Raw genomic sequence first — 19,879 nt, forward strand, 5'->3', positions numbered from 1 at the left:
TTCTTATACACCTGAAAGCATGATAGTGTTTCTAAATGCCATCAGGTTCATCAGTAAGTAGATGCCCATCACTGTCTGTCTGCATGAAGACTTGGGTTTGGTTCCCAAGATGCACTTAGTGGAAGGAGAGAACCGATTTCCGCAAGTTCTCCTGTCATCTCCATAGATGGTGCCGTGTACAATCTCTACCCCTAGACATGAAATAGAAACATGGAATGACTTTTGTAAAGTAGAAATGTGAGCTACTTGTCAAGGTGACAGTATCCACAGTGTTTTAAATATTTATCAAGCTCCATCACGAGGGCAGGAGTCTTACAGGCAGTGGCTCACGTGATCCCTGGAGCAGACTTCCTCAAAGCAGACAAGTATTCCCACTGCATATGTTCGAGGCCTGTAGGGGATTTGACCAAAGCAAGAGTCGGCCAGGAGTTGACGATACAGTACCAACTCTCGCGGAGATCTATAGAGATTTCTATAGGGAATTACTTGTAACCTATAGAGGTCGTAGCAAGTCCAAGGTTGCGTACAGAAACCACTCCACCTAGAGGTGAGTGGGCAGTGTTTCGTCCTCTGTCATGCCTTAGCCATGTATGACCCAGAGAGGTGACAGCAGCGAGATCTACTTATCAGTCTGCGCCCAGAAGGCACGGTTAAATGCAGAGCAGTAAGTGGGCCCCGCCTCCCAGACAGAACAGTGACCGTGCTGTGTTCTGAGCCGTTAAACTGTTCCTCAAAGTCCTTGGCAGCTGGCCCTTGTGAAGGAGGCAACCTGCGACAAGTCACCGGCTTTCCTCTCCCTCTGCTGACTGGCAGGTGAGGTGAGCTACCTTTAGACTCAGGGCCACCTTCAGACACTCAGCATTTGCATCCATTTCCAGCTTCAAGCTTTGGTTACCGGTCTCATGAAGTATGTGATTGCTCAAATGCATACCTGTATTCGGTGTGCCATAAGTTATGGTAAATTTTATACACTATTTGTAAAATATATTAAATGCTTTCAAATATAAAATAAGCTATGTTAATCAGTATTATATACTAAGTATAAATTATTTTCAAGTTTTTAAATATATTGTTTGAAAAGGTTATCTTAAACATTTTTTTTTAATCTATCTAAAAAATAGCCAGTTGTGATGGCAGACATGGTTTTGGGAATCAAAGGCAAGAAGATGTCTGTGAGTTCAAAACCCGCTTGGTCTACATAGTGAGCTCACACAGCCAAAGATACATAGTGAGACTGTCTCAAGAAAAAAAAGTTAAAATACATAGCATTCTTTTTTTTTTTGCTTATAGTCTTTTTTTTAATTTTTAAAATGATTTTTTGAGGTTAGAATTATATCATTTTCTCCTTTTTCTCCCTCCAAAACCTCCCATGTACACCTCTTCCACCATGTTCTCTTTCAAATTCATGGCCTCCTTTTCAATTATTGTTACATGCACACACATACACACACACACACACACACTCTCACACACACACATGGAGAAAAAGAGAGAGATTCCTAAATATATAAATACAACCTACTCAGTCTGTATAAGTTACTGGTACATGTGTGTTTTGACCCATTGGTATTGGATAACCAATTGGTGACTCTTTTAGGGAAGATTGTTTCTCTGCTCTCAGCATCCCTTCGTTGCCTGTAGTTTCTCTGCTCTCAGGACCCCTTCGTTGCCTGTAGTTCTTTGTCTGGGGTTGAGACCTCATGATCTTTCCCCCCATCCATTCTTGCGTGCCTATTGGTCTTTTTGTTCAGGATGGCGTTCTAATAGTAAGAAAATACAAGGAAACTGTAGGGCGGCCTTAGTTTGAAGAGTTTTGGTGTCGTCCACCCCCCCACCCTACCCCACCCCCTACCCCCCCCCCAACCCTGCATTCTATTAAAGCATCAGGCACCATGAAAGTGTGCCTGGGGCTAAGGAACTCCTGCCTTGAGTGTTGAATGCATCCGAGTGTCTTGGGGACATGCAAAGGTGTTCCCTAGGGCAGATGTTGAGTAATGACAAGAGAAAAGATGCTTTGGAGGAAAATATGTCCTTCCTCCTCTCCTCAGGCCTTGCTGTAGGTCGACACAATTTCGACATTTTCTCCAGCTACTCAGAAGGAGCCTAACTCACCCAAGTCTTTGTGTCCATTTTTAAGTAGCACCCCTTCTTCTTTCTAACTCATCAGTTTGGGATTGCCTGTCCTCTTTTCTAGACCTTGAATATGAGGACTGCTTTAGAGTTTTTTCTAAAGCTTGTTCCTTTTGGCTCACTGCCAAACAGTAAAAGCCAAAACCGGTAAGTCAGCCTGTAATCAAAATGGACACTTGATCTAACCCAAGAAAGAAGGTAAAATTCTTGGAAGACACTTCATGGGGTTTGTCTTAGAGAAAGATACCCAAGCAATGTAGCTTGGGGCTGGAGAGATGGCTCACGGTGCTTACTCCTCTTGCAGAGAATCCAGGTTCAATGCCCAACACTCCCATTGTAGCTCACAGGTGTCTGTAATTTGAGTTCCAGGAGAGCTGATGCCCTCTTCTGGCTGCCACGGGCATTGCATTCATGTGGTGCGTGTACACACACCTAAAGAGCAAACACTCATACACATAAGATAAAAATAAACATGTCTTTTCAAAGAAAAGAATGTAGCCCATTTTGGGGCCTGGCAAGATGGATGGGTGGGTAAAAGTGCTTGCCATACAAACTTGGAGACCTAAATTCAATCTCTGGAACCACAAAAAGGTAGAAAGAGAAACAGACTCCCCAAAAGTTGTTCTCTGACCTCCCCATGTGCACCATTGCACAAGTGTGCCCATACATAGATTTTGTGCACATGCACGCACTCAATAATTTAAACAAATGTAAATTATTTTAAGGCTATTTTAGTAACTCTTGTGTATATTTTAACTGGTGATTTATTTGGATTGAGATTTCCATCTGAAAGGCCGAGTTATCAGTAACATAGGAAGAAGGACGAGACACCAGTATGAAAGACCAAGAGCCAATTAAAGTGCAAGATTTTAATGAGGTAAGAAATGAAAATAAAATATGACACTCTGCTTTGAGACAGGTTTGATAGAGCCGGGCTAACTACAAACTAACTATGCAGCCAAGGCTACCCTTGAACTCCTAATCCTCCTGCTTCCATTTCCCACGCCCTGCTTGAAAGATATTCTTCTATTCTATTTCTTAATACAAACCACATACCAATGAGTAAAACACTGCCCTGGAGATGGTCCATCTCCAGCTCATTGTGATGAGCTTACCAAAGGCCTCCTTGGAGAAGTCAGCGAGGCTTGTGGGAACCACAAGCTTATTGCTTCACCTGGATGGGTGAGAATTCAGAACAATCTGGCGCTTTGTCTCTGAGCAAAGTGTCCATGAAAGTCCAGGCACTGCCGTCCTTGGTTTTCATCAGGGGAAACTGAGTCTAAGAATAGTTGAATTACCATCTCTTACACCATTGATGTTAAAACAGCATGGCTCTGCCTACCGGCTGTGTTTGCCTTGACAGCCTGTTCTTTCCATGGAGCTTATCAAGGGGATTCTCGCTCTATGCTCACTATTATGGTTTAAGTAAAATGTTGCAGGTTCCCTGAGGGGCATAGCAGCAGAAATGATGCAGGTCCCCGAGCAGTGGCAGTGGGCAGTGGGCCATGAGACCATGCCAAAGGTTCCCAAAGTGGAGGCAGGTCCCAAGAGCAGCCAGTCCCAGGTAAGGACAGCACAGTTCCCAGAGTGACTGCAGTGAGCCACAAGGGACAGTGAGTCCCAGGCAGGGAGTGACTTGGTGGGTGAGAGACCTCGATGGGGCAGCCAGTCCCATGAAGAGAGACAGACAGATGGGCACACCATGAGACTTGAAGGGGGCTGATCCCAGGCCACGTGGCGGGTGAGAGACAAAGACATGGACAGGCACACTATGCAGAGTGAGGTTGGATATTTATTTAGTGGTTATGGAGGGGAGAAGGGGAGAAGAGCAGAGAGAAAGGCAGAGAAAGAGAGAAAGAGAGAGAGAGAGGAGAGAAACTGGAGGAGTGGCCTGTCTCTTAAAGGGACAGAGCAGACAATTACACTCACTAAAGCCCATTTTGATTTTAGGCAGAAACCCTGGTAGACTTCACACACAACAAGAAGTATGCATGGACATGGCTGCATAGAGTAGATATGGTAAGAACTTGTAAGAGGTGGACTCAGAATTGAACAATCGCTGTCTGACCTTGAGACGTGACATAACGTCTGAGATTTACTGGTGTCCTATGGGGGGACGTGTGATGGTCCTTACATTCCTATCCCACGGTGCTCCTCCAGAAACAATGTGAGATTACTCAGGTAGAGCCTTCACCGTAGTGTCTGATGCTTGATAGACCCTCAGTGAACGTAGTCATTACAGTTATTACCCCATTTGTCATCAGCATTACATTTGGGAAGATTCCATCAGCATCTTACGTTGGGGGCCTGGGGAAATGACTTAGGGCAGTGGTTCTCAACTCTCCTCATGTTGTGGTGACCCCCAACCATAAAATTATTTTCATTGCTACTTCATAACTGTAATTTTGCTACTGTTATTATTTGAAATGTAAATATCTGATATGCAGGATGGCCTTAGATCACCCCAGTGAAAGGGTCATTGATGACCCCCTTTGGGGTCGACCTACAGGCTGAGAATCACTGGATTAGAGGGTACAGGTGCTTGCTGCTAAGCCTGACCGCCTGACTTTGACTCCTGGGACCCCTCGCATGGTGGAAGGAGAGAACTCACTCTCACAAACTGTCCTCTGACAAACATTATGATGTGTGTGTTCTCCCTCCCACTAAATAAATCATGAAATTTAAGATATCTCATGCATGATTAACATTTGTAAAATGTCTTCAAAACCACATAGTACACCTGCTATGGTGGCTATGCTATAGGAAGGATGAGGCTCACTACATGTAGCAGCTCTATCAACTGGCTTAGAGAGAAAAATATATCCTATGAACTAGTTTTCCTAAGTTTCTATAACCCACACATGACTTTAGCATTAAGTTAAGCAAGAGGTTATTGTTATTAAATTTTACAGGTAACAGTGCTATTATATAGTAGTTCATAAAGTGAATTATGCAAAATGCCTTTTACAGATATTGAAAATGAGCCAAGAGAATATTAAAATATTTGAGAGTGACTTGTCAGAGGAGAGACAGAAGCGACAGCAACTGGCGTCTGCCTTCCTTACTATTCAGAAGTCCTTGAGAGTGGACAGTGAGGTACCACATTGCGGGTGGCGCTCTCTTCCTGTTTCTCTACTTGAAGGATTTCATGTGACCATTTGTTCCTATTGTTAAACAAACTGTGACCTTGGGGAGACTGATCAGTAGGTAAGAGCCCTTGCTATGCAAGCATGGAGTCCTGAATTTGAATCTCCAGCACCATGTAAAAAGTCAGGCATGACTACATGTGTCCTAAAGCTCAGCACTGGGGACAGATCACTGGCCAGTCAACCAAGCAAAAACAGCAGGCTGCCCACTCAGTGAGAAACCCTAAAATGAACAGGCAGCGAGTCATGGAGGAAGACACCCAGCTCTCTCTCATGCCCGGGCCATGCAACGCAATAAAGAAAATAGAACTTAGGCTGAGCACTGTCATTTGGTACCATTGGCTGTGTGACTTCCTTATAGTCCCAGAGGCTGGAAAGTCCTGGCCACCTTCTGTGTCCTCTTGACAGAGTGTGAGCTATGTGTCTCTTCTCTTCTTACAAGGGCTCCAACCTTTCAGACCAGGGCCCCACCCTTCTGTTCTAATTTTGGCTGGATTTAGGAGCCCCTTCCCCCTTTAAGCTTTTTTATAGCCCCACCCCCACCTTCCATTCCCTCTGACTTGAAAGCTTTCAGAGAACATCAAATAGCCCTTTCTCCTAAAGTGTCATGTGACCTATTAACTACTGGGTAGCACAAACTGTCACTCCCTCATCATCCCCCATCAAACACTGCATATCCGTGTGGTCTGTGCAGAAGTGTGAGAAACTGCGTGACCTGCATCGGAGCATACAGTCCAAGAATTGGAGGAAATGCTGGTTGGAGTCACCGAGCACACATTGTACAGCAGCTGAGGGCACAAATCAAAGAGACGTGGGAAGCGGCTTCCCAGTTTTCTGGCTACCTGAGGTGAAGTTCCGGAACTCTGCCCAGCCCTAGTTTCAGAGGTAGCCTTGTTGGGGTGCAGAGCAAAGCTACCCACACTGTAGCACGAAGTTCTACGAAAGACACTGCGAGACGCATTTTAAACTTGTTAGTTATTGTATGTGTATATGTATGGTAAGGGAGAGAACACATTGTCGCCGCACAAGTGCTGAGGCCGGAGGACCACTCTGGAGCCAGTTTTCTCCAGCCTTTACATGGATTCCAGGCATCAAATTTAGGTCCCCACGCTTGCATGGCAAACTTGGGCACCCACTGAGCCATTTTGTCAGCCCTGTATTTTTAAAGCAAATAAATATTTAATGCGGGAGCTGATGAAGATTTTACTTTTACCCAAGCTTTCCTTTAATGAGTGTAGACACCCGGTCTTTCAGCCTGTGAATACTGAAACACTGCGATTGGTGACATGTAACAGTGAACAGTTCCCGTTTCAAAAATCCTTTGTAGAAACTATTCCTTTGCAGGGAAATAGACTCGATTTATCCTATAAAATATCTTATTTTCTTTTTTGTTTTTTAATGTTTTTATTTTTTTACTTTAAAAACTTTATTATTTAAAATGATCTTAGGTTTAAATATATTTTTATTATAAAAAAAAATCTCCATTTGTTAAACAGGGATTCCAAAAATCAAAGTCAGAACTCCTGTGCCTTTATAAGGAAATTCAAAATCTTCCAAGGGCTGAGGGCAGAGACCAGTTTTTAGTAGCATATAACCTGCTACAAAGAGAGAATTCTGAATTAGAAGCCAAGGTGAGACTGAATTATTGATTACTTGAGTGTTCAATATTTAGCATGTCTTGTATGTGGGTGGAATAAAAGGAAACTTTAAGTAACAGATTTAGAAATCAAAGTTCCTTTTACTGCCATATAACAAAAGGACGTATAGCGTGGGTGATAAGTCAGGGCAAACATTTAGGCTTCCACCGCCTGTGGATGTCCGACCTAAAATCAGCTCCTGCCAACTGAATTTCTGGAGTGTGGATTATGGTATGGAATGCAGGGAGGAAACGGTCCAGAATCCAGGGAACTGTGTGGGGAACGGTCACAAGCAGCCTTTGCCTGTGGGACACTGTCAGCAAGGTGAGCCGTGGGCACCCTGAGCAGTCAGCCCTACTCCTTAACAGAAATTGAGAAGAAGAAGAAGAAGAAGAAGAAGAAGAAGAAGAAGAGGAGGAGGAGGAGGAGGAGGAGGAGGAGGAGGAGGAGGAGGAGGAGGAGGAGGAGGAGGAGATAATGATAGAGGAGGAGATGAAGAAGAGGAGATAATTGGAGGAAGAGATGAAGAGGAGAACAACAACTCAAACCACTTCTACTCTAAGATACAATATAAGATCACTGAAAGCTTTTTAAGCCCCTGAATCTGCCCACAGGAGCTGTCTGTCTGTCTGTCTATGAGGTTTGTGAAGAAGTCTTTGTTTGGCAGCTTGAGCAGAAAACATAGACTGGGCAGTTTAAATGACAAACATTTCTTGCCCACAGCTCTGCAGGTTGGGAGTTCACAGTCAGGGCACCGATGATCCCCATTTGGTGAAGGCTGCAGATGGCCGTCTTCTCCTGGTTCTTTCCTCCTCCTCATGCATGTTATATGTGTGCACATGAATGTTCGTGTGTGTGAGTGTGGACATGTTCGTGCCACAGCATGGGCAGGAGTCAACCTCAGCTGGCCTTCCAGTTGGTTTGAGTTAGGGTTTCCTATTTTTTTGTTACTGTCTATGCTAGACTAGCTGGTCTGCAAGTTCTGTGTATCCCCCATCATGTTGTCGGAGCGCTGAGATTCTACACACACTTCCTTCATGCACCCCCACGCATCCCCCTATCACATCTGACTTTACATGAGTTCTGGAGATCCAAATTCAGGTCCTATTCTTTCATTTCAAATGCTCTAGCCCCAAGCTATCTCCCCAGCCCAGATGGTTCTCATCAGAATACCAAGGTCACCATGAGCGCTCTGCCCCTGTGTTTCCTAAGGTCTCCTCCTGAGGCCACCTTATTAAGGATGAGGGCTTCATGTTTTTTAATTTTATTTATTTTTGTATGCTTTTAGGTATGAGTGCTCTGTCTGTATGTACGCCTTACATGCTAGAAGAGGGCTTCAGATCCCATTACAGATGGCTGTGAGCCACCATGTGGTTTCTGAGAATTGAACTCAGGACCTCTGGAAGAGCAGCCAGAGCTCTTAACCGCTGAGCCGTCTCTCCAGTTCCAGGTTTCATTTTCAGTTTAGGGATTTTGAAAGAGTCGCGGCCTGTTATTTGGAAGAACGTCCCTCCGTTTGGGTTTGTCTGCTGTTTCCCCTCAGTATAATGAAAGTTGCTCATGCTGGACAGGAGTCCTGTGGAAATGTCTCCTTCCTGGCACATTTTATTGGGAGACTCAAGCTACGTTGTTGTGCTGATGATCTTGGTTTGGCTGAGATCCTCTCTGTTGTATCCACTGTAAAATTTATCGAGTTTCCCTTTGCATTGGTAATCATCTCATGGATGGCGTCTTTGGGACGCTGCATTCCTGCCCATCAAACTATTGCTCATGGAAAGTTTTCGTTTTGAGCCTCTGCATCTTGACCAACCCCGAAGCTTCTCTTCGGAACACATGGTGCTCAAGACTTGAAGGCGTCCTGCTCGGCAGAAGGCAAGCTGTGACTTATGGACTTGCCAAAGCTTCTTATTTCACAGACTTTTTGTCTGGGTCACATCTAGACTCACCGCAAAGAAATTTGTAGCAGAAATAGGTGTGATCGTGTAGGCCAGCTCATTCAGTTTATAAAAAGAACCCAGGGGCCCTGGGCAATTGAACTACCCCCAAGTTGCTTGGCATTTCTCAGCCTGTGCTCTTTCTGTCCTACCCTAAGGTCTCACAGACCGGAGCACCGACCTTAGTTCTTTGGTATTTAGACATGGCTGCTGATTAGACTGAACTATCAGCACTAAGATCAAGTGGAAGCTTGTCCTTTCCCACATCATCCACCTCCTAGACGAGCCAATGAGGTTACCTTTCTCCATGATAAATAGCAACATTTTGGGGCTGGAGAAATGACTTGATGCTTAGGAGCACCTATTGCTCATTCAGTGGTCCCCAGTTTCATTCCCAGCACCCGCATCGAGAGGCTCACAACTGCCTGTAATTCCAGCTCCAGGGGACCTGATTTTCTTTTCTGAATTGCCAGGCAATTGCATGTACAAGCACAAATATACACATAATTTTTAAAAGATGAAAAGAAATATGTTTTTTTAAAAAAAAAAGAAAAAAAAAGAGAGAACTTCCAACTGCCTGAGACATCCCAACGTTGTATGTGGGTCCAGAGGACCCAGAAAATGCTTGGTGTTTGTGTTACTATTGTTTTTAATTTGCCTGAGTATTCATCCCAAGTTCTGCTGCCTGCTGTCCTTTAAAAAGTAGGATTTATTGTCATTATGTAATGTTTTCATTTTCAGAATAACTGTAAAAACTAAGTAGCATTTTGGAATTTATTTTCCTGCTTGCAAAATTAATATATGTTCATTAGGAAAACCATCTCCCAGCTGGGCAGTGGTGGCGCATGCCTTTAATCCCAGCACTCGGGAGGCAGAGGCAGGCAAATTTCTGTGAGTTCAAAGCCAGCCTGGTCTACAAGAATTAGTTCCAGAGCCGGGCGGTGGTGGCGCACGCCTTTAATCCCAGCACTTGGGAGGCAGAGGCAGGCGGATCTCTGTGAGTTTGAGACTAGCCTGATATATAAGAGCTAGTTCCAGAACAGGCTCCAAAACCACAGAAAAACCCTGTCTCGAAAAACAAAAAACAAAAAAAAAAAAAAAAAAAAAGAGTTCCAAGACAGGCTCCAAAGCTACAGAGAAACCCTGTCTCAAAGAAAGAAAGGAAGGAAGGAAGAAAACCATCTCCCAAGATTCTCCCCCGCTGCCTGTTTTCCTGTTTCCTCTCATGTTGTGGCTTCTCCCTCCTCTTCAAAGCAACTTGAGTCAGCTGTATGTCTGTCTTTGACCACATGCTCCCCACGCTTCAAATAAGCCATCCATAGCCTCCCACTTCCGAGGTTCAAGGCCCACCTTCACTGGAAAGTGATAGCCCTTGGGAGAGATATGTGGACTGAAGTCTATACTGCAATCTGAGTCCCTCTTGAGAGGACTGGAAAGTCTTAGGAGACCAAAGGAATCCCTTAAAGTACATGGAAATTAAGCTTTGGATTTAATTCCTTGGCTCTTGGAATCAAGCACAATTACTGTAGAAACTTTGCGTTCTTAGACAAGCAGTTGTTTGCTCTAATTGAGGACTGTGATGTGAACCATCTTCTGTTCATAGGACTATTTCCCAGCCAACCTCTCTGCTGGAAGGAGGTCTGCTTGGATTTCGTGTGAACATACCACTAGATGCCATCGAGGAGGGGAAATTACAGAGTCTTCTAAGAGCAAACAAGCAGAAATTAATGTTTTACTTAGTCCTGCCAGATTCTCCTAGGAACCTGATACAGATTCTCGTTTCCACCCAGACACCGAGCCTGGGCCTCACAGTAGCCTTTTAAATAAACTGTCACATAGGCTGACATTTAGGGGCCACCGCAGTCACCAAGAACCCTTTACAAGTTCAAGTGTTTTCAGGGTCAGCCTGAAAGAAATGTCCCTTTTATAATAGCCTTCTACGATTTTCTCAAAGCAACATGTTACCGCTTTATGAATCAGAGACGAGCAGTCAAAACGTGGGCACGAAAGTGTGTGGTGAGCTTGTCAGAGCCTAAGGGTCACTGGAGCTTTGTTGCCACTTGTTTCTTTGTCCCTGTTTAAAGGTACAGCCCCTTATAATCAGCAATCAGTCGACATGCCAACATCAAAGACCAAACTACCTGTTGGTTTGGTTGGTTGGTTGGTTGGTTGGTTGGTTGGTTGGTTGGTTGGTTGGTTAAAACATGAAGTTACATACAGTCTACTGTAAGCATGGATTACGTCATGACACCTACTAAGTATTTAACTAGATTGTAATAAAACTTACTGTAGGGCACCGGTTTGACTAGCTTAAGGCAGTAATTGAAGCATTTGGTGGCGTCAATATGCTTTTTTTTCACCGACGTACAAGAGTTTGCAAAATAGGACATTTGCTTTTTCACTTAACTTTGCAGGTCTTGAAGTTTTCACAAGAATTGGAACAGTTAAAATATTGCTCTGTAGGGGACAGAACTGCTAATTTCATGACAAGCAAGAAGCTCTGTGAAGATCTGGTGTCTAAAGTACCACTTTTGGGAGTAGAGGTTCTGAGCCCCAGTGAAGAAAGACAGGCGCTCTGGTAAATTGAGAAACTCCCAAACACAGCAGTAATTGGAGGGGGATTTTATTTGGCTTGGTTATCCAAAAGATTTGACGTTCATTTTCAAGAGATGTAATTAGAAAAGAAAATTAGTTCTGAGCATTTCTTAGAGTTTGTCTTTTTTTTTTTTAACCACTGTGTGTTGAGTTCTATGAAAGAGAACAGGTGGGCTGGGCAGTGTCTAGGGCACTGCTTGTAGCATAGGGCAGAGGGCTGGCAGCGTGCCGCTTTCTGATTTAGCACTAACATTACAGTTTGAAAGTTTCCCTCTTGCTTTTGAAAGTTAGCATGGGCTTCCTGCTGGAATGTAGGAAACACGTAAAAGTAAAAGTGGGTTACAATAACCCACAATCCTGCCGGGCGGTGGTGGCGCACGCCTTTAATCCCAGCACTCGGGAGGCAGAGACAGGCGGATCTCTGTGAGTTCGAGACCAGCCTGGTCTACAAGAGCTAGTTCCAGGACAGGCTCCAAAACCACAGAGAAACCCTGTCTCAAAAAACCAAAAAAAAAAAAAAAAAAACCCACAATCCTCTTCAGGGAGAGACACCTACCCACCTCTCTTCTCTGCACACAAGTATGCAGGTAAATTGGATTTGGTTTTGTTTGGTTGGTTGGTTGTTTAGTTTAGTTTTTGAAACAGGGTTTCTCTGTATAATGGCCCTGACTGTCCTGGAACTTACTCTGTAGATTGTAGGTGAGGTTTCCTGTCCCGACTGCCTTGTCCCAAATAACCAACTCAGAGGCTGAATATGAATTATAAACACTTGGCCGATAGCTCAGGCTTATCACTAGCTCACTCTTACACTTAAATTAGCACATATTTCTAGTTATGCTTTGCCACGTGACTCATGGCTTGTTGCCTTACTTTTACACATCCTGCTTCATTGGCAATTGGCTGGCATCTCCCTGACTCTGCCCTCCTTCTTCCCATCAATCTCAGTTTGGCTTTCCCGCCTAACTTCCTGCCCAGCTACCGGCCTGTCAGCTTTTTTTATTAACCAATGAGAACAATACATATTCATAGTGTAGAAAAGGATTGTTCCACAGCACTAGACCAGACTGGACTCGAACTCACAGAGATCTGCCTGCCTCTGCCTCCCTAGTGCTAGGATTAATGGCGTTCACCACTACTGCCCTCCGTAAGTTGTTTTTACACAATCAAAGCTGTACTCTGAGGAGTTTCTGTTTTGCTGACCTTATTTGACATTATATCTGATAATTGAGTTTTCAGAACTCTTCTCTTTTATATATTTGTTTAATTTTGCTACCTAACTCTGTTTTTACAAATTCTAACCAAAATTATCCTTCACAGGAGTTTTGGAGACTTTGGGCAAATGGTCTGCTCTAATCTGCTACAAAAACTAATAGAAATAAATGACTTTGTGTGGACAAAAGTCTAAAGGTCACTGAGAAGGAAGCAGTAGAAGCCCATGCTCCTTAGACACTGACCTAAAGGGCAGCCTTTTTTTTTTTTTTGTCTATTTTTTTTATTTTTATTGAGCTCTACATTTTTCTCTGCTCCCCTCTCTGCCTCTCCACTCCCCTTCAACCCTCTCCCAAGGTCTCCATGCTCCCAATTTACTCAGGAGATCTCGTCTTTTTCTACTGCCCAAGAACAGCCTTTTCTATGAACTAGGGAGATAGGGTCCTAATGTCACCAAATTTATTTCTGCATGAATGTTCTCAAATAGATACGGCTTCTGATTTTTCTGCTATGTTAAAAAATTTCTTTTAACTTAAGAATTAGCTTGGGCCGGGCAGTGGTGGCGCACGCCTTTAATCCCAGCACTTGGGAGGCAGAGGTAGGCGGATCTCTGTGAGTTCGAGACCAGCCTGGTCTACAAGAGCTAGTTCCAGGACAGGCTCCAAAGCCACAGAGAAACCCTATCTCGAAAAACAAAAAAAAAAAAAAAACAAAAACAAAAACAAAACAAAAAAAAAAAAGAATTAGCTTGGAGTCCAAGATTCTCAAGCAGGAAACTGGGGGGGGGGGCAGGGAACGCACCTTGGGGAGATGGGGTTGGCAGGTGTGGGGTGGGACAGGCATCTTGGAGAGGTGGGGGCGGTTCTCTGATAGTGAGCCCCAAAACAAGGAACTGAGAAGCTGGCTCACCATGTTTAGGTTTGGTGGAGGGATCAAGAAAGCCTAATTCTAGAGCATGGGGACAGGTTTCAAGGAAAGTTGTCCTAGCAGCTCCTTAGATGAAGATGGAAGGTTACAGGCAGGTCGGTTAATCCATTGTGAGCCACAGATGAAGAAACAGTAGCCTGGAGCAAGAAGCTGTCAGGATGTAGCAGTCACCTGGAAATGCTTCCCGGAAAGAAGTGACAATATCAGGCAGAACTGCCCAACCATGCCTGGCTGCACTGGGTCACCAGTGGGGAGACTTGCCACAGTAGCAAGGCTGGTTGGTGCCTTTGTTCCTCTGTGATGGGAAATCTGCCAGGAAAGACTCTGGGCTTCTTTCTAGACTCCTCCCCACCCTTGTTTTTATGGCTTGGCCCAAACTACTTCCCATTGCTGGGACTACGAGAACTCTAGCCACCTGCTTGCCTCTCTCCTGTCTCGTTGCCTGTGCCCCTTGGCAGGTGCCACTTCAGTCAGACCTGGAATACAACCACATTCATCATTAACCATTTGTCCACTGTGTGCAGATGCTCCAACCAGAGGCAGGGCACAAACTGAGACGGGTTTTACATTGTGGTCTGATGGGAGGAGGTAGTTAAATGAGGTAGTGTTGGCTTCGTAGTCTGTCAGGGGCCAAATGGGGGAGCAGGGTGACAGAGACAGAGACAGGGGAGGAGAGACAGAAGACATGATATTGAAGGGGCATAGGTTTGTGTGAGGTCGATTAGAAGAATTCTAGGTAAGGGGGACAATGAGAACCAGATGTAGGCAGAATCCCGAACATATAGGTACATGGGATGCTTATATCAGGGAAGTGTTTGCTTGCTGGTTTTGCAATATTGGGGTTAATCATGGGGCGTCACGTGTGCTAAGGAAGCACCTAACACTGAGCTATGTCCACAACCCTTGTTAGGAATTTTGACAATAAAAACCTCCTTTAGAGTTTAGCAGCCTGGGCAAAACAATAGGTTAGTGTTTTAGGAAAATCACACTGGCTGCTATGTGTAAAATTCAATGGGACTTTTGGGATTAGTGACTCTAACCAGGATGGAGAAGATATGGTAACTTTAGTACGGGGAAAGGATTAAACTTAATGTTAAAGGTGACCAGGGAGATGGCTCAGGCAGTGAAGGGCTTGCCAGGCAAGCGTGAGGACCTAAGTTCAGATCTCCAGCACCCACGTAAAAGCCAGGCATAATGATGTTCACCTGTCCCTCTACTGGTTTGACATGTGGAAACGGAAGGGTTCCCAGAACTCACAGGCTAGCTCATCTAGCTAAATTGGTGAGTTCTAGGTTCGGAGAGAAACCCCCATCTCAAACAATAAGGGGAGGGCCAGCGAAATGCTCAGGAGGGAAGGGCGCTTGTCAGCAAGCCCGAGTTTGATCACTAGAACCTACGTGACAGAAAGATAGAGCTGACTCCCACAGGTCGTCCTCTGACTTCCACATTTGCACGCATGCGCGCACACACACACACGCACACACTTAAATGTAATGCAATTCTAAATAAATAAAATAACTTGAATTCCAGCTAGATTGTTTTGTTTTCTGATTTGGGGAACATGTCTATGACAAAACACTTGAGACTGAAGTTTTTAAGACGTTTCTCTAGCTCACGGTTCTGGGGGTTCAGAAGGACGGCACCCATCTCTGGTGAGAGCCTTCCAGCAGATGGCATTACAGCAGAAGGAACATGCACGAGAAGGGATTACATGGCAAGTCTAGAAGCCAGAGAGAAAGGAGGGGAGAGCAGTGTTCTTTTCCCCTGTGTGTGCACATGTGTGTACATGATTGCGTGTGTGGAGGTGTGCGTGCGTGTTTGTGTGCCTACATGTCAAGGCCCGAGGTGCTGTCAGGAGTCCTCCTCGACTGCCTTTCCACCTTGTTGGTTGAAGGATACCTCAATCAAACTCGTCCCGCTGGCTGGCTTTCTCAGGAGAGATCCCCTTGCGGGAAACAATAAAACCATGTCCAAACAGGAGCAGTGTGTCTCCACAAGCTGCTGCTTTAAAACACATTATTATGGGCAGCATTGAACACTGAACTTTTCATCTTATGAGATATTTTATTACAATTACAATATATTCATGGAGACTGGGGTTACAGCTCAATAAATACTACAGCACCTTCTTAATGTGCACCTTCCTAGATCCAGTTCACAGCACCACACAATATATGTTCATGGGTTACAATTTTTCAGATTCTCGACATTTTAAGATGGCTCAGGGGCTTCCTTTTTTTAATCAATTGTTTTTGTGTGTATGGATGTTTTGCCTGCATGTATGAATGTACATTACATGCGTGCCTGGTACCTCGAGGCTGGAAGAAGAAATTAGATTCCCTGGAACTGGAGTTACAGATGGTTTTGAACTGTCAACTAGGTATTTAACCCAGGTCCTCTGGAAGAGCAACCAGTGCTCTTAACTGCTGAGCCATCTCTCCAGCCTCAGATTCTAAATATTTTTATGGCTCTTGATTTGTGTTGCCAACTGCCTTCTTGAATGTGAGTGGCAACTATGACTGGTGAAGCATGCAATGCTGGGCTCCAAGGTGCCCCAAACAAACTTCAGATTGAGGGACTACAAATAAAAGTGGGGCTGGGGTGTAGCTTCGTGGTAGAATGCTTACCTAGCACGCAAAAAGCTCTGCCCCCCAAAAAAAGATAACAGAAGCAAAATACAGGCAAACCACCCAGCATGCTTATGTGCACTGTAATCTATACATTCTCCGAGGGCTGAAGCTGTGCCCCTCCTGTTTCTGTGGCTTAAATTCTTCAAAGATGTCCCCTCTTTCTCTGGCTTTCCAGCCCCTTCTGCTTGCTCCTTACAAGCCTTTGGCCTCCATCTGAGATGACCCCTTCACCCATCATCCCCCTCTTCTGTGTCCTTGGGTACAAGGCCAAGGTTTCTGCCCCTGCTCCCCTGTGTCTGGATCCTCAAGCATTCCTTATGCACACCTTTCCACCTAGTCCACCATCCAGTTGTGAGTTTGCCTCAGGTAGAAATCCAGACGTCGCCTTGTCTCCCTCACCCGCCACATCTGGCTGATGGTGAATATCATAAACACTGACCAAAAGTCTCTCCAGACCCAGTCCTGGTTCCCACCCCTGGTTTTTATTACTTTTATTATGTGGATGGAGACAACAGTCTCTCATCAAGGTTCCCTGGCATTTTTTTTTAATTTAAAATAAAAAATAAAAGCAAACCCATTTACTTAACTGGGGAATGGGAGGTGCAAGCATGCCACAGCACCTTTGTGGAGGTCAGAGGACAACTTAAAGGGCTTGATTCTCTCCTTCTACCATGTGAGTCCCAAGGATTGAACTCAGGTCGTCAGGCTTGGCAGCAAGCACCTTTCCCCACTGAACCATCTTGCTGGCCCCTGCAGATCTCATTTGTTAAATCATCCTGGGATACTTTGTTCTCCCATGTTCCTATCTGTACTAAAATCTCCTACGAACATCCGTGTGTGTGTGCGCGCACGCAAACACACATACACTTTTACTCCTGTTCTTCATTAGCTCATGTCAATGATTAACCAAGCCATGTATCACTGCTCATCCTAATTACCATCTAGATAGCCTTATTTCTCAATTATAAACTCTTACAGCCCACTGTAGCCTTGTTGCCTATCGAAGTACCTGCTTTTGAGTGGCATTTGGAACTCTCTATGACCTGAATCTAGTTGCCCAGCGCAATACTAAAAGTCCAGAAAGGACAAAAAAATTTAAACTGGTCGTTGGGCTGTAAATGAAAATGTATGATGGGTCATCTCCTTGACTATGAGTGAAAACATAAGTCATTGCTATAAACCGCACCCAGAACAACTTCCAACCTTGCAATTCACATTTGAAAAAAATCCCCTAGTGTGTAGGATTTTCTTCACTCGTCCGCAACAAGATTATTTGTTTGATAGATTTTTTTTAATTGTTATATTTGTGCCAAGTTCCAAACTAGGAGAAAGTAAGCAGGAAGAAATGCCGGAGGAGTCAGTGAAGGCAGCCACTTCCCCAAGAGAGAGGCGGGAGGAGCCACAGCAGAATGGAGGCTGGAGAGGCCACGTGCAGCTGCTGGCCCTGGAGCGCAGAGAAGCTGGGAGGCTTGGAGAAGAGCTGAGCCTCCAGCCTCAGAGCTGTGGGGATAGTTCAGATGACGGTAGCACCCAGGTAGGTGCTGCAGACACGCTCCGGGCCTGGTCCCTCTGACTAGCCCTGGAGACAAGGCTAAGCATCCTTTCTTTTTTTTTTTTTTTTTTTTTTTTTTTTTTTTTTTTTTGGTTTTTCGAGACAGGGTTTCTCTGTGGTTTTGGAGCCTGTCCTGGAACTAGCTCTTGTAGACCAGGCTGGTTTCGAACTCACAGAGATCCGCCTGCCTCTGCCTCCCGAGTGCTGGGATTAAAGGCGTGCGCCACCACCGCCCGGCTTAAGCATCCTTTCTTGATGTCTGTTTCTTCTATAACATTACAGCCATGGCTTGGCTGGTAATAAACTTACAACCAAAATCTGAACCTGTTGATTCACTTCGTTATTGAAGGGTTGCTTTTTTAGTTATGGGGGAGGAGCAACGCAGCCCCGTTGAGAGGGTTCTCTCCTAAATGTAGCCCTGTTGAGCGGGTTCTCTCCTCCTGCCTCCCTGTGGGTTTTTGACCATGGGCCGTAATCTCAAAACGGACTCAGAAGGAACACATCTGCCTCCGGTGGGTGGAGTGGAGGGCGGGCAGCGTATGTGCCACCCTCCTGTTGCAGGGAGCTTAGTGAACCAAGTGTTTTTTTGAGCAGAGAAAATGGCATGTCGGTTGTCATAGAGTTCTCTGTGCCGTGTATTGTCTCTGTATTAGACAAGCTCAGTGTCTGAAGATGATCTAGAGAGCTGTGTCACCTCTATAAACAGGACCAGGACCTAAAGCCCACCTTACGGCAGCTTCCAGACAGACATCAGCTCACATGCCTCAGCTTTGCCCAGGAAGTTGTGGCCGGAGATCTCCCTCCTTGTCTTCCAAGGCTGTTCTCTCTCTCATGTCTCCCAGGGGATGTGCGGCATCTCTATGGGGCTCACCACAGCACTTGGAATAGTTGGGTTTGGGGACATAACAATTGCTTGGTCTTGGTTATTCTGGGTGAAAGATGTGAAAAGTTTAGGGGAAAGATATTAGATTCTATTTTTTTTAATTAAAAAGAAAATGTGTGTGGGTGTTTTGCCTGCAAGTATGTATGTCTGTGCACCCTGAGACTGGAGTCACACATTGTTGCAAACCTCCTTGTGGGTTCTGGGAAACAAACCCAGGTCCTCTGAAAGAGTAATTTGTGCTCTTAACCAGTGAGCCTTCTCTCCAGCTTCTCAATGTTATTTTTAAATGCAATTATTGACATAGTTTGAATTGCGTAGGCTCAAATGTTTGAATGTGTGGTCCCCAGTTGGTGGGAAGGTTTGGGGAAATGAGATGTTGAAGAAGGTATGTCACTAGAGACAGGCTTAAGGTTTCAAAAGGCTAGCACCGTTCCCTTCCCAACGTGCTCTCTGTCTCTCGCTTGTAGTTGGAGATGTGATTTGTGCTCTCAGCTGCTCCTGCCACCGTGGTCTTTGCTTCACCATCATGGACTCTAGCCCCTGGGACCATATGTCTAATTAAATGCTTTTTTTTTTCTTTTTTCTATTTATTTATTTATTTACTTACTTACTTACTTACTTATTTTGGTTTTCTGAGACAGGGTTTCTCCGTGTAGCTTTGGAGCCTGTCCTGGAACTCACTCTGTAGACCAGGCTGGTCTTGAACTCACAGAGATCCGCCTGCCTCTGCCTCCTGAGTACTGGGATTAAAGGCGTGCACCACCACCACCTGGCTATGCTTTCTTTTATAAGTTGCCTTGGTCATAGTATTTTATGATAGCAACAGAAAAGTAATAAATGGGACTGGAGAGATGTGACTCAGTGGTTAAGAGCACTGGCTGCTCTTCCAGAAGACCCAGATTCAATTCCCAGCACACATGTGGCAGCTCACAACTGTCTGTAATTCTGGCTCCAGGGGATTCAATAACCTCATACAGATATACATGCAGGCAAAACACTAATGCACATAAAATAAAAATAAATTATTTTTTTTAAAAAAAAGTAACTAAGTAACTAAGACCCATACAATGTAAGCATTTGAAATAGGTGCTTCAATTGTCACTTTAGAAACAGCGTCTGTCCTGTTCTAGCCTCTTTCTGATGCTGGGATAAAATGCTCTGACAGAAGCAACTTAGAGGACAGGGTTTGGCTTCCAAGTCACAGTCCATCACTGAAGATGGGTGGGGCAGGAGCTC

General features: G+C 44.8%; 1 protein-coding gene across 6 annotated transcripts in view; it reads left to right on the top strand.

Moving 5' to 3' along the window:
• Ccdc30 (coiled-coil domain containing 30) overlaps nt 1-19,879 on the top strand; it is an 83,513-nt gene that overhangs the window by 28,578 nt on the left and 35,056 nt on the right. The window contains exon 1 of one of the 6 annotated variants that reach the window (XM_057785317.1): nt 11,396-11,425. The exons of the other annotated variants lie outside the window; for them this stretch is intronic. The gene's annotated coding sequence lies outside the window, so the exon portion shown is untranslated. Of the gene's footprint in view, nt 1-11,395; nt 11,426-19,879 lie in introns of those variants that run through there. 6 annotated transcript variants of the gene reach the window in all.

This window comes from Chionomys nivalis, chromosome 11 (genome assembly GCF_950005125.1).
Source record: "Chionomys nivalis chromosome 11, mChiNiv1.1, whole genome shotgun sequence".
NCBI lineage: Eukaryota > Metazoa > Chordata > Mammalia > Rodentia > Cricetidae > Chionomys > Chionomys nivalis.